The 14193-nt window shown below is 55.4% G+C and overlaps 1 protein-coding gene across 3 annotated transcripts in view; it reads right to left on the bottom strand.

Moving 5' to 3' along the window:
• Positions 1-14193, bottom strand: part of GTF3C1 (general transcription factor IIIC subunit 1) — a 2762707-nt gene that overhangs the window by 169043 nt on the left and 2579471 nt on the right. The gene's annotated exons all lie outside the window — the stretch shown is intronic.

The raw sequence follows: 14193 nt of genomic DNA, 5'->3' as shown, positions 1-14193 counted from the left end.
CTTTCTGCTGTGTCAAATCTTAAATCATGTTTGAATCATGTTCATATACTCCTATGCAGTACAGTGTGAATATTCAATATATATATATATTCAAGAATATGTGAAGATGTTATAATCGAATATGGATATCATTGTATAATTCTTTGGAATGTCATACCTTTGTATATGCTTTCTGAATGTTATTAAAGAACAAGTTACTTACCTTCAGTAACAATATATCTGTAAGAAACATTATTAGTGATAGATTACTTACCTTCAAATTAACCCTGAGGCGTCAGACTGGATTCGGAAAGTTTTCGTCAGCAGTACCCCTGCGCGTCGGTAGGTGGTGCCATGCGGCCCAACGTCTGTCGTTGGCGTCGTGGTCGCCAAGAGGACTTAGATGCCGCCCACACGCGCGGACGTCAGTTCTGTACATAGCTTTCCGTGCCAGGAACACAGAACCATGCAAGATACTGACCACTGGTGAACTGAAACTAGGGCCCTGAAAGAGATGACCTTAACCCTGGAAATCAGCTCGCAGAACGGGGAGGATGGGTGGGGCGGAAAGGAATCTATCACTACTAATGTTTTTACAGATATATCGTTACCGAAGGTAAGTAACTTGTTCATCTGTAATAAACACACAATGTTAGATTCCTTACCTTAGAATAGATACCCCAGCAATACCAACCCCGGTGGTGGGTCTGTGAACCAAGATCACACCAGGTAGTCCCAGAGAACAGAACGGCTAAAGAAGCGGTCTCTCCGGATTTGGCTGTCTAGGTAATAATGCTTAGTAAACATGTGCAGGGAGGTCTGAGTGGCTGCCTGACAGATGCCTTGCAGGGGAATGTGAGAAGTTGGCCTGGTATGTGATGTCACTATTCTAGTGGGCACCCTGTATCAGTCCAAACAACCCTTATGGTAATGGTTGTAAAGTCAACCTTATAGACCAGCTATCCTAGTGGTAGCATGGACAATGCAGTCTTAGGCTAAAATTTCCGAGAGCATGTGAAGCCAGCTGTTTTACCATATGTAACCCCTTGAATAGCAAATGAAAGGACACCACACAGGTTATATATAAAATAAATATGTATTTATTACTAACACAACCCCTCTGAACTCTTTATGAGGCCAGAGGCACAAGCACATAACAAGATACTTAATTATCATACAATAAGTTGCACAAAATACAGTCGAGCCCTAGGGGCGTTGCAAACCATATATTAAAATAGTGGTATAAGAACCACGTCACAAACAAGGAACAGGCCTGGGCCTAGGGAATCGCTGGGGTTACACTGAACTACCAAAGATTAGGAAGCAGGAGGCCCACGGGAAGCGTGTGCAGTGTCTAAACACACACGGGTTCTCATAGGGATACAATGGGAACAAAAGAATTAGAAACTAGTCGATTTAGGACACTTCCGGATGGACTGGGAGAAAGCTACTGAAAACTAGGACACTAGGATAATCAATACCCACAGGAGCACCAGAGTACTCGCGTTACCTCACACACAGGAGCCGTGTGCATAGGTGTCAAAGTGTGTCGGGTTTCGTCGCTGAATCATATGGAGACCTGTGAAAAGATGCTGTAGGCAACCAGGAGAGAAGTCTCCGGTTGGATCCAAGGGCGGATCGAGGATGAAGGGTACCTGAAAGCAGAGGGGACAGAGTCTGGGTCACTAGCCAGTGACCAGGAAGGAACCAGGAAGGAACCAGGCGATGTCGTGAAGCAATCAGGTGAGGTTGTGAAGCTCGTCTCTGCAGCCACGTGGACCAGGGGATGTCGACGACGACCAGGAGCTGGATACGGGCTGTCCATCGAAGGATCTAGCTGTCGGCTGTGTCGGCTTACGGATTGGAGTCAACAAGCCTTGGCAAAGGCAACCCACGCAGGAATCAAAGATGGCTTCTGTAGCAGACGCACAAGTTACTACTTGTGTAACGATATATCTGTAAGAGACATTAGTTAGTGATAGATTCCTTACCTTAGAATATCCCCAGGCGTCAGACTGGATCCGGAAACTTTTGCGTAGCAATACCCCTGCGCGCCGGTAGGCGTCGTCTGCGGCTCCGCGTCCGTCGTCGGCGTCGTGAGCGCCGGGATGACGTCGGAGTACTTAGACGGCGCCCATGCGCGCTGACGTCAGTTCTGATAACACAGCTTTTCCGCGCCAGATACGCAGAGCCATGATAGAACTAACACTGGTGCCATGAAACTAGGGCCCTGAAAGGGGATGACCCTAACCCTAGATATCGGTTCGCAGAACGGGGAGGATGGGTGGGCCGGTAAGGAATCTATCACTAACTAATGTCTCTTACAGATATATCGTTACACAAGTAGTAACTTGTGCATCTGAAAGAGACACGTTAGTGATAGATTCCTTACCTTAGAATAGATACCCCAGCAATACCAACCCCGGTGGAGGGTCTGCGAACCAATATCACACCAGAAAGTCCTGGAGGACGGAACGGCCAAAAAAGCCATCCCTCCGGACTTGACTGTCCAGGCAGTAGTGTCTTGCGAACGTGTGCAGCGAGGCCCACGTGGCTGCCTGACAGATGTCCTGCAGGGGGACACCGCGGCCCAGGGCAGTTGTCGTTGCCGTGGCCCGAGTGGAGTGAGCCCGCAATCCAGCCGGGGGCTCCTTCCTCGCCATGGAGTAGCATGCTTGGATACACAAGATGATCCACCTAGAGATGGTCCTCTTGTGCACAGCCTTACCCTTCTTCGCGCCCACGTAACCAACGAAGAGTTGGTCATCCACCCGGAATTGGCGTGTGCGATCTAGGTAGTAGGAGAGCGCACGTTTTGGATCCAGACGGTGGAGCCTCTCTTCCTCTTTCGAGGGATGCGGAGGCGGAAAGAAAGTGGGCAAGGTAATAGACTGCCCGATATGGAAGGCCGTGACAACCTTGGGCAGAAAGGAAGGTCGTGTACGTAACACCACCTTGTCAGGATGAACAGACAGGAAAGGTGGAGAAGAAGAAAGAGCCTGGAGCTCACTCACTCTCCTGGCAGAGGTGATGGCAACCAGGAAGGCAGTCTTCAGAGTAAGGAGACGAAGAGGACAGTTATGCAGTGGCTCAAAGGGAGCACACATCAGATAAGTGAGAACAAGATTCAAGTCCCATTGGGGCATCACGAAGGGAACAGGAGGAAACATGTGCGTGATGCCCTTCAGAAATCTACTTACAATAGGGGACTTGAATAAAGAAGGCTGATCTGGGAGCCTCAAGAAGGCTGATAGAGCAGAAAGGTACCCTTTAAGAGTGCCCAGAGCAGAGCCCTGCTGGGCAAGGGAAAGAAGAAAGAGCAGCACGTCCGAAAGGGGTGCAGAGAGAGGATCCACAGCCTTTGCTGTGCACCATGCCACAAATCTGTTCCACCGGCAGGCGTATACCGACTTTGTGGAGGGACGCCTGGCTGCCAGAATGATATCACAGACTTCGGGAGGCAAGTCAAATGGCCTCAACTGCCGCCGCTCAATCTCCAAGCTTGTAGGTGGAGACTGGACAGGTTCGGGTGCAGGACCGTCCCCTGCTGCTGCGACAGAAGGTCCTCCCGAAGAGGCAGACGAATCGGGGGATCGACTGACATGCTGAGTAGCTCGGGATACCAGTATCTTCGTGCCCAATCCGGAGCCACAAGGATAACCTGGGCCCGGTCGCGCCTGATCTTCTTCAGCACTCTGGGCAGAAGTGGTATAGGCGGAAAGGCGTACAACAGACCGCAGCTCCACTCGCGACGAAAAGCGTCTCCGAGCGAGTGCCGCCTTGGAAATTCCAACGCGCAGAACTGATGACATTGCGCGTTCTCTTCTGTGGCGAATAGATCTAACCAAGGCTCTCCCCACTGCTGAAAGAGACCTTGCGCCACGTCCGAGTTCAGACGCCATTCGTGATCCATCATGCACCGACGGCTGAGTTCGTCCGCCCTGGCATTCAGAGAGCCTGCCAGGTGTTGAACCACCAGGGTCACGCCCTGATGTTCCAGCCATTGCCATAGGCGCAGAGCCTCCTGGCAAAGGGTCCACGACCCCACCCCGCCCTGCTTGTTGCAGTACCACATGGCGGTGGTGTTGTCGGTGAACACCTGCACTACACGTCCCCGGACAGAGGGGAGGAATGCCTTCAGCGCAAGACGAATCGCCCGCAGCTCCAGAAGGCTGATATGGAGCCGGGACTCCGCCGGAGACCAGAGGCCTCTGATCTCCGCCTCTCCCATGTGGCCCCCCCAGCCCTGGAGGGACGCGTCCGTCACAACTACGTGCTCCGGGTGGGGTAGGGAGAGGGATCTGCCACTGACCCAGTCGCGGTCCGTGAGCCACCACTGCAGTTGTCTCGCAGTGCCCTCTGAGATCAGGACATGATCGGACAGGTTGCCCTGATGCTGGGCCCACTGAAACTTCAGGTCCCACTGCAGAGCCCGCATCCGCCACCTGGCGTGACGCACCAGAAGGATGCAGGAGGCCATCAGTCCCAGAAGCCGCAGCGTCAACCTGACCGAGACCCGGGATAACGGCTGGAAGACAGGAACCAGAGCCTGAATATCCCGAACCCGCTGCTCGGGTGGGTAAACCCGAAACTGCGCCGAGTCGAGAACCGCTCCGATGAAGAGGAGCTTCTGAGAGGGACACAGGTGTGACTTCGGCACATTGATGGAGAACCCCAGCAAGTGCAGGAGGTCGGCCGTAGTCTGGAGGTGGTTGACGACTGTCTGGGGCGAGCCCGCCTTCAACAACCAGTCGTCGAGGTAGGGGAAGACTGATACCCCCTGCCTGCGCAGATGGGCTGCGACCACCGCCATCACCTTCGTGAACACCCGTGGGGCGCTGGTAAGGCCGAAGGGGAGCACGGTAAACTGAAAGTGCTCTTGGCCTACCGTGAACCGCAGGTAACGCCGGTGGGCCGGCAGGACGGGGATGTGGAAATAGGCGTCCTGCAAGTCCAACGCTACCATCCAGTCTCCTGGGTCCAGGGCAGCCAGGACCTGAGCCAAAGTGAGCATCTTGAACTTCTCCGTCCGGAGGAAGCCGTTGACGTTCCGCAGATCCAAGATAGGGCGTAGGCCCCCTTTGCCCTTCTTGGGTACCAGAAAGTAGTGGGAGTAACAACCACGTCCTACTTCTGGCCCGGGAACGCGCTCGATGGCCCTCTTGGCCAAGAGGGCCGAAACCTCCTCTTGCAGAAGTTGCAAGTGATCCCCCGACACACGGTGGTATTGAGGTGGCATGGATGGAGGGGACGATTCGAAGGGGAGGGAGAAGCCCCTTCGAACAATTTGCAGCACCCACCTGTCCGAAGTGACTGTATGCCAGTGGGAGAAGTGATGGCGAACCCTGCCTCCCACAGGCGTCACATGGGCCTGAAAACTCGGACTAGGAAGGTTTTGAGGCAGGGGCTGCTGAGGGAGGTGTGGACTGGGCTCGCCGCTGGCCCCGACCACCGCCACGGCGGTTCCCACGCCCGCCACCGCGCTGCTGGACGTTCTGCGGTGTGTGGCTGGCGGTACATGGTGGGGCGCCCCTTCCGTGGCCACGAAAGGAGCGAAAGGCACCCGACTGCTGGCGTGGGGCCGTAAGGCCCAAGGACTTGGCCGTGGCCCTGGAGTCCTTGAAACGTTCCAGCGCGTGGTCTGCCTTGTCGCCGAAGAGGCGACGGCCATCAAACGGCATGTCCAGGAGGGTGGCCTGGACATCGGCCGAGAAGTTGGCGGACCTCAACCAGGCGTGGCGTCGAACCGCCACCGTCGTTGCCATCGCCCTGCCCAGTGAGTCCGTAGTATCCAGCCCACACCGGATAGAAAAGCGTGCTGCATCTCGGCCGTCCGCCAGGGCTTGGCTGAGTTTTGCCTGGACCTCCTCCGGGCATCTAGGCAGCACCTCCGCAACCGTGTCCCACAGAGTGTGGGTGTAGCGGCCCAAGAGACAGGCGGTGTTCACAGACCGCAGCCCTAAGGTCACAGACGAGAAAACCTTCTTCCCGAACTGTTCATATCTCTTGGATTCCCTGTCGGGCGGGGCCGACGGGAATGCGGTTTGGGAGTTTGAGGCCTGGATGACCAGACTCTCGGGGGTGGGATGGGTGGACAAAAAGCATGGGTCGCCCGGTGCCGGGCGGTAGCGTCTGGCCACGTTCCTGTCCACAGGGGGGCCTGTGGCGGGCTTGGACCAAGTGCCCAGAAGAACGTCACACAAGGTCTCATTGAACGGCAGGAGGGGCTCCGCGGAGCCGGACTGCGGTTTGAGGACCTCGGTGAGGAGATTAGTCCTCACGGCCACGACGGGGAGCTGAAGGTTTAGGGCCTTAGCTGCCTTCGTCAACACTACGCTGTAAGCAGAACCCGCCTCCGAAGCCACAGTCGGGGGCGACGTAAATCCAGTGTCTGGCGAGGTGTCAATACCACTGGCCTCCCCAAGCTCATATGTCCAGTCCTGCTGTGACTGGCAATCACGTGCCAGAGGGTCCTCAGACCCCTCCCACTGCTCCTCGTCACCTGGCTCCTGGAGACCAGGATCAACAGCCAGGGCCTCCTCGTGGAGATAGAAGTCTCCAAAGGCCGTTGGAATCGGCGCCCAGCGGCGCCCTTCCGACTCCTGAGTAGGACCGTAGGAAACATTGGGGGCGGCAACCACATCGGCTGCCGGGGACGACACCTGAAGGGACGGCGCCGGTGAGGTCGTAAGGTCGACCGGCGAGGTCCCGGATCCGGAGCCGGATCCAGCGAGGTCGCGCGGCGCCGGGGCCGAAGCACCCGACGTCGTCGGGGCCGAAGCGCCCGACCCGGAAGGACCTCCAGACGGAGTCGATCGGCCCGAAGGCGCCACGGGAACCGACTGAGGAGGGAGGGCCCTCATGGCCATGAGGTACCTCTCGACCTCCTCCTGCGACGCGCCGTGCTCAGGGACCCGAAGGTGTGGGGCAGGCGGCGACGCTTGCGACTCCCGCGGAGCCGCGTGGGCGGTGTCGCCCGAGTCCCCGGCCGCATCGTGCGAGCGTCGGGGCGGGTCGGAGGATCGATGGTGTCGCTCCGACCTCTCATGCCTCTTACCTGAGGACTTGGAACCAGACGATCGGTGTCCACTCCCGGAACGTCGATGACTCCGACCTCGCGACCTGTCCCTCGACCTCCCGTGGGACCGGGACCTGGAGCGGCGCGGGGCCGACTGCCTCAGCTCGAGACGCTTGCGGGACCGCTCCCGCCTAGCCTTCGACGTCAGGGCCCGGCAGTCGGAGCAGGTTCGATCGTCGTGGTCGAGGCCTAAGCACTTCAGGCACCGGCGATGGGGGTCCGTGACCGACATGAGTCGGCCGCACTTCGAACAAGGCTTGAACCCGGGCATCCCTGGCACCGATAGTCGAGACAGTCGACTAAAGAGAAGATCAAAAAGGATCAAAATTTTCAGTCAAAAAGTGACTAGGGGTAGAGCTTCTTCCGGATCTGTGCTAGCTGGCGCGGAAAAAAGAAGAACTGACGTCAGCGCGCATGGGCGCCGTCTAAGTACTCCGACGACGTCATCCCGGCGCTCACGACGCCGACGACGGACGCGGAGCCGCAGACGACGCCTACCGGCGCGCAGGGGTATTGCTACGCAAAAGTTTCCGGATCCAGTCTGACGCCTGGGGATATTCTAAGGTAAGGAATCTATCACTAACGTGTCTCTTTCAGATCAGCAAGGTCTGGGGGGCTTCTCCTTTTCAGGGAAGCAGGGGCCAGCCTGGAGCAACCCGGCCAAAGGTTCGTCGTCACAGAGGCCACTAGCCAACGGGGAAGTGACCGGACCGACGCGCCGAGCACATAAACAATAGCAGGCCCCATGCGCAACTCGTGAAGTGTGGAAGGCTGTGCGTCGGTGTAAAATATGCTCGGGGCTGGGGCTTATCAATCCCCAATGCACAACTTTGAGGGTGCCTCAGAAGCTGCACAAGTAGCAATGAGCAAGTTTTTCAAGATGGCCAGTCCCACATCTCTCGTCACCTCCACGGGTCTCAGCTTTGCAGTGGTTGTGGATTAGGCTCAAGGAAGTCTGGAAGTCAGGTTCTTGTCAGGCTCTGTGCTCGGGCTCCGGCGGGAGCGTCGACAAAGCAAACCGCACATCGCTGGATGGTGTCTGTTTGCACAGGGTGGTCACTCCTTGACCACAAGGGAGATTCTTCAGTCTTCTAGTTGCAGTAGAATGTCGAAGGTCCAGAGTTCCGTTTCAAGTTTCAGTTCAGGATAAATCTAAAGTGTCTAGATTCAGCTCCTACTTATATACTAGTCAAAGGGGCCGGATTACCTGCTAGGTCCCTTCTATGGGAGGGACCAGAGAAGGGGGTGGTTACACCCCTTTCCCTTTGTCCAGTTTCGCGACAGAGCTGGGGCTGGAGTGCCCCAGCAACTGGTTTCAACCGGACAATGCATGGAGCACCTTGTGTGCCCCAGGCAGTGTCTCATGTCATTCAGCCCTCCCTGCCCCAATACACTATGGCCTGTCTGGGGTGGTGCTAGCACCTCCCAAGACAGGAAACCTATTGTCCAAGCCTCCCTCGCTGGAAGGACTCCCAGCAGCAGAAGGTCAGACTTGTGTCTGTGGCAGCAGCATCCATTTTGTGATGCCGAGGCTCTGGTTAACTTTAACCGGGATTAACAGGAACAACAGGTCATCTCGCTCTAAAATGGTGGAATGCTACCCCCATCGCCAGAACTGGCGAGGGGGCAGTATTCCAAAGTGTATGACACCTAACACGACATGTTTTGATAAAGCCAAACCAAAGCAGTCCCACCGGAGGTTCTTTTTTAGCCAAAGAGTAATAGGCTTTGCTACACAAGACGACCCAGCGGGATATAGTCCTCGAAAAGCGTCGCCGACCGAGTCCTGCCTTGGAAATTCCAACACGTAGATTTGATGACATTGCGCGTTCTCTTCGGTGGTGAATAGATGTAAGCAAGGCTCTCCCCACAGCTGAAACAGACCTTGCGCCACCACCGAGTGAAGACTCCATTTGTGATCCATCATGCACCTCCGGCTGAGTTCGTCCGCCATGGCGTTTAGAGACCCACCAGGAAAAGACCTGATGTTCCAGCCACATCCAGAGGCGCAGAGCTCCTGACATAGGGTCTACAACCCCATCCCGCCTTGCTTGTTGCTGAACCACATGGCGTTGGTGTTGTCTGTGAATACCTGCACTAATCTCCGCTTGACAGAGGGAAGGAATGCCTTCAGTGCTAGTCAGATCGCCCGAAGCTCCAGAAGGTTAATATGGAGCTTGGACCCCGCTGGAGACCAGCGGTCTCTGATCCCTGCCTCTCCCATGAGGCCGCCCCATCCCAGGAGGGACGCATCCATCACCACTGTAAACTCCGGTTGGGGAAGGGAGAGGGATCTGCCCTTGACCCAATGCCGGTTCCTAAGTCACCACTGCAACTGTCGTGCAGTGCCCTTTGAGATCTGGACGTGATCGGACAGGTTCCCCTGATGTTGCAACCACTTGAACTTCAGGTCCCACTGCAGAGCCCGCATATGCCATTTGACATGATCGATCAGCAGGATGCAGAAGGCCATGAGGCCCGGCAGCCTCAGGGTCACTCTGACCGAAACCCGGGACAAGGGCTGAAAGATCAGAATCAGAACACGAATATCCAGGACTCGCTGTTTGGGAGGATAGACCCGAAACTGCGCTGTGTCCAAAATCACTCTGATGAAGAGGAGCTTCAGAGAGGGAATCAGGCGCGACTTCAGCATGTTGATGGAGAAACCCAGCACATGCAGGAGGTCGGCTGTAGTTTGGAGGTGGTAGACGACTGTCTGGGGCGAGCCCGCCTTCAACAGCCAGTCGTCGAGATAAGACTGAAACCCCTGAGCTGCGAGCACCACCATCACTTTCGTGAACACCCGAGGGGCGCTGGGAAGGCTAAAAGGGAGAACAGTGAAATGAAAGTGCTGGTGGTCTACTGTGAACCGCAGGTAACGTCAGTGGGCCTGCAGGACTGGGATGCTGAAATAGGCAACCTGCAAATCTAGCGCTACCATCCAGTCTTGTGTGACGTTTCCAAGTCTAAGATAGGACGCAGGCCCTAATCCTTCTTGGATACCAGAAAGTAGTGGGAATAGCAAATACAACCTAACCTACTTCTTGCGTCGGAACGTGCCCGATGGCCCTCTTGGCCAAGAGGGCCGCAACTTCCTGCTGAAGAAGAACCAAGTGAACCCACAACATGTGGTGGTACAGAGGTGGCATGGCTGGAGGGGTAGTCTCGAAGGGGAGAGAGTAGCCCCTTCGGACTATCTCTAAAACCCATCCGTCTGATGAGATTGTGCGCCAGTGGGGGAAGTCTGCCACCCACTGGCATTTGATGTGCCTGAAAGTTCTGACTAGGAAGCCTTGGAGGCAGTGGTGACCAGGGTGGAGGTGGACTGATCAGCTGGCTGGCCCCTTGGTCCGCCACGGCGGAACCCGCATCCGCGGCCGCGCTGGGATAGTTGCTGTGCTGGCTTGTGGATCTGTTGCGAACGCGGCGGGCGCACCTTCCGGTGCAACGAAATGAGCGAAAAACAGAAGGCGGAGGAGGGGGGACTGCAGAGTCCCAAGGACTTGGCCGTAATCCTTGAGTCCTTAAACCGTTCCAACGTGCTGTCTACTTTGTCGCCGAAGAGGCGACAGCCATCAAAAGGCATGTCCATAAGTGTGCTTTGGACATCCCCGAAAACCCAGTTGTCCTCAACCAGGCGTGGCGTCGGATCGCCACCGTCGTTGAAATCGATCTGCCCAGTGAGTCGCGGTGTCTAGGCCACACCGAAACATGAACTCAGCTGCGTCTCTACCCTCCGCAACAGCCTGGGAGACAACTGTCCGGGCCTCCTCCGGACACTGAGGCAGCACTTGCACCACCGTATCCCACAGAGAGTGGGAATAACGGCCCAAGAGGCATGCAGTGTTCATGGACCGCAGCACAGAACTTGCAGAAGAAAAAATCTTCTTTCCAAATGGATCCAGTTTTTTGGATTCCCTATCCGGAGGTGCGGAAGGGAAGGCGGTCGGGGAAGCAGAGGCTTGGACAACCAAGCTCTCAGGGATGAGGTGTTGGGGAGAGGAAAGTGGGGTCCCCGGAGCGGGGCAATTGTGTCAGGCTACATTCCTATCCACAGGAGCCCTGTGGTGGGTCTGGATCAGGTGCCCAAAAGAACGTCAGAGAGTGCTTCATTAAAGGGTAGCAGCGGCTCCGCAGAAGTGGCTACTGGCTGAAGCACTTCTGTCAGGAGGTTAGTCCTGACGTCCAGAGTAGGGAGCAATAGGTTTAGGGCATCGGCCGTCCTACGCAACACCATGGGCATTACTAGCACCCTCCTCCGTATCCACGGTAGGAGGAGACAGCATGCCAAGGTCTGATGAGGTATCCAGACTACTGGCTTCCCCCAACTCCTCTGCCCAGTCTTGTTCATACTCTCAATCAGCTGCGAGAGGGTCCTCAGACCCCTTCCAGTCCTCCCCTTCCTCCTCAGGCTGGTCAACAGGTCTAAAATAAGGAGTAGGGACATGGGGATAGAAATCCCCAAGCAACGCCGAGAATGGCATCGATCGACGCCGGCCCAATGCCACGTCCACTTTGAGGCCGAAACCGGGGTCAACGTCGTTCCGAGAGGTGGGCGACGTCGGAAGTGGTGCTGGTGGGGGTCGACATAGGTGGAGGTATTATAAGGTCAACCGGTGTTGACCGGGATCCAGGCCTGGATGCAGAGGGGGTCCTGCGGCGCTGAGGCCGGAGCCGACTGCGATGAAAGGCGAGGACCCCCATTTGGGAACGCGGTGCCCAAAGGGGCACCAGCGGGACCCGACGGCCAAAAGAGGCGAGCCATGGCCAACAGGAATTCCTGTATTTGGGCCGGAGTCGCTGACGGACACGGGAAGGGCGGGTAGGCCAACGGTGACTGCAGAGGCTCTGCCGGAGCCGCGGGGGAGACACCACCCGCACCCTCAGTCGCGTCATGTGACCGGCGAGGGGAATTCTGAGAACAATGACGTTTCTTCGACTTCTTGTGCTTCGCCTTACCTGACCCGAGTGCGAAGACTTTGATCCCGAAGACAGATGGAGATGACTCAGCGCATGGTCCCTCGACCTCCCACGGGACCTCGAACGGCATGGTGTGGTCGCGCACCAGCCAGAAAAGACACACATGGTGCGGGTCCATCACCGACATCATACGGTGACATTCCTCACAGGACGTAAAACCGGGAATCCTAACTGCACCAGGAGTCGAAAACTCGATGAAAAATTGAGACAAAAACGACTAAAAAAGTCAGTCAAAAATTGACTGGGGGTTCCTGCTCTTCGCTTGCTGGCGCGGAAAAATAAATAATAATTGACTCAGCGCGTGTGGGTGGCGACTAAGTAGCGCCCGCAACGTCATCCCGGCTACAACACCAACGACGGACGCAGAGCTGCACAACGCCACCTACCGACGCACAGGGGTACTGCTGACGAAAACTTTCCGGATCCAGTCTGACGCCTGGGGGTAATCCTAAGGTAAGGAATCTATCACTATGTGTTTCTTACAGATTCAATCAATCACTATTTGTAAAGCATGCTAATCACCACAGGGGTATCCAGACCCCGAGTAGTGGGGAGCTACTCGAACATCCAGGTCACGGCTGCTCCTGAATTCGGCGAGGCAGGAGGAAGTTCGGAGGTTGATGGAGGAGTTGTTTCAGGCTTTGGCAACTGGCTCAGGGGAAGGTGCATCCTACAGATTGAGTGCGCTGGATTCTGAGGACGGTGGCAAAGGATAAGGAGGCAGAAAGCAGGTGTCTGGTGGGGTAGTGAAAAGTCAGGCGGTTGTTCAGGTATTTGGATCCTGTGTTGTGGAGGGCTTTGTAAGAATGCATGAGCAGCTTGAAGTGGCATATCTTCTAGAAGGGGAGCCAATGTAGTGTGCAGAGGTGGTAGGTGGTGTGGGATCGTCTTGGAAGATCTGGGATGATTCTTACCGCTGCGTTCTGGATGCTTTGGAGGCGCTTGAGGAGGGTGGTTGCGGTAGCAGCGTAGAGGGCGTTCCCGTAGCCAAAACGGCTGGAAATGAGGATTTGTGCAACGGTTCTCCTGGTGTCTTTTCGAATACATCTGAAGATTTTTCGGATTATTCTAAGGGTGTTGAAGCAGTTGAAGGCCACTGAGTTGGCCTGTTGCTTCATGGAGTGACAGCGGTCTAGTATGATACTGAAGCTGTGGGTGTGGATGCTGGTCCTAGGGTGGAGGGCCACCAGGAGTCCTCACACTGCGAGGAGGAGTCATCCGAAGAGGAGAACTTCGGCCCTGTCGGTGTTCAATTTGAGGCAGTTGGCTCTCATCCAGTCACCGACATAGGTCATGGCGTCTGGAAGTTCGCTTTGGTGGTGTCTGTTTTAGCGAGGTAGAGTATGAGCTGGGTGTTGTGGGCATGAGATGATGTTGAGATCGTGGCTGCGTACGATAGGTGCTATATGTAGGAGAGTAGGGTCTGCTTCCTATGGTCACCCCCACTTTTTGCTGTGATTTTCTGATTTTTTCGACTTGGCCGTGGCCCTGCTAATCAGGACCACAGCCTAGCTGTTCTCTCTCTAAATTGATACCATGTACTTTAGGTACATACCAGATTGGTTACTGGGTCACCTTTCTGAGTCCCTGTATAGTGTACCATAGGTACCCAGGGCATAGGTGCACCCAAGGTCTACCAGGGGCTGCAGCATGTATTATGCCACCCCTGGTTGAGGCTCCAAACGGACACCACAGGTCTGTCCACACAGCCTGGGTAAGGTGGTGTAATCACCCCTTACTTAGATATAGTATATTTATATCTACCTTATATATAGACACATATGCACCTATAAGACACTCCTATGGCAGGCCTTAACAATCCTGGAGGCAGGGTGCTTGGTTTTATGTGAGAGGAGTCCTTCTACAGCTTTCGGAACAATCTCCTTATAGCTGTTCTATGATATAGCCATACCATATACTCTCAAGTGCATTATAATCCTTGCGGTTCATGCGAACTTTGGTTTGGCTTTATCAAAACATGTCGTGTAAGGTGTCAAACACTTTGGAATACTACCCCCAGCCCCCCCCCCCCCCCCCACAGTCCTGGCGGCAGGGGTAGCATTCCACCCTTCTTGAGGGATAAGACATGTAGTTACTGTACAACCCGGTTAAAGTTAAACAGAGCCTCAGCATCACAAAATGGATGCTGCTGCGAA

This window comes from Lissotriton vulgaris, chromosome 10 (genome assembly GCF_964263255.1).
Source record: "Lissotriton vulgaris chromosome 10, aLisVul1.2, whole genome shotgun sequence".
NCBI classification, from domain to species: Eukaryota; Metazoa; Chordata; class Amphibia; order Caudata; family Salamandridae; genus Lissotriton; species Lissotriton vulgaris.
The sequence above is the reverse complement of the archived record's forward strand: the minus strand, read 5'-3'. Positions and strand labels throughout refer to the sequence as shown.